Source organism: Sinocyclocheilus rhinocerous, unplaced genomic scaffold (assembly GCF_001515625.1).
Source record: "Sinocyclocheilus rhinocerous isolate Xijiao unplaced genomic scaffold, SAMN03320098_v1.1 C35527368, whole genome shotgun sequence".
Taxonomy (NCBI): Eukaryota; Metazoa; Chordata; class Actinopteri; order Cypriniformes; family Cyprinidae; genus Sinocyclocheilus; species Sinocyclocheilus rhinocerous.
Window position 1 is genome coordinate 1 of NW_015754656.1, and position 514 is coordinate 514.

General features: G+C 39.5%; 1 long non-coding RNA gene across 1 annotated transcript; it reads left to right on the top strand.

Annotated features, from left to right (window-relative positions):
• The first annotated feature begins 20 nt into the window (after positions 1-20).
• Positions 21-497, top strand: LOC107734919 (uncharacterized). The gene is made up of 3 exons (XR_001639220.1): positions 21-107; positions 253-332; positions 424-497. It is a non-coding gene; the product is annotated as an uncharacterized LOC107734919 (long non-coding RNA).
• The last annotated feature ends 17 nt before the right edge of the window (positions 498-514 follow it).

Consider the following 514-nt stretch of genomic DNA (forward strand, 5'->3'; position numbering starts at 1 on the left):
AATCATTGTGCTGTGTTGTTTGTTTCAGGCTCAGATTTAAAGATGCTTTCGAGTGCATGAGGAAGTTGAGGATCAACCTCAACCTCATTTATGACCACAATCCAACTGTGAGTGACCTCACTCACCCACATTTCCTTTTACAATAACATCTAAACACATTCTTCTACACCATGGATTGCATTTCCTTTCAGAGAATAGTACTAAATGAATAACACCGCTGCCATCTACCCCATTCTATGATTCCTCTCACAGGTGTTTCTTGACAACATTGAGATGTTCCTAAAACAGATCGACTCCATCAACTACATCAACCTGTTCCTCACTGAGCTTAAGTAAGCCTTTAATGCAGAGGCATTGATTAAATCTCTTTTGATGCTTTTTTCACTTAATTTCTTTTAATTCATTTTTTTTTTTCATTCTTAGAGAGGAAGACACCACTACAACAATGTACCCATGTCCTTCACGCTCGGCCTCCAGTTCTGCCTCAGGTAAAGGAGGAAAGAAGGTGGACATC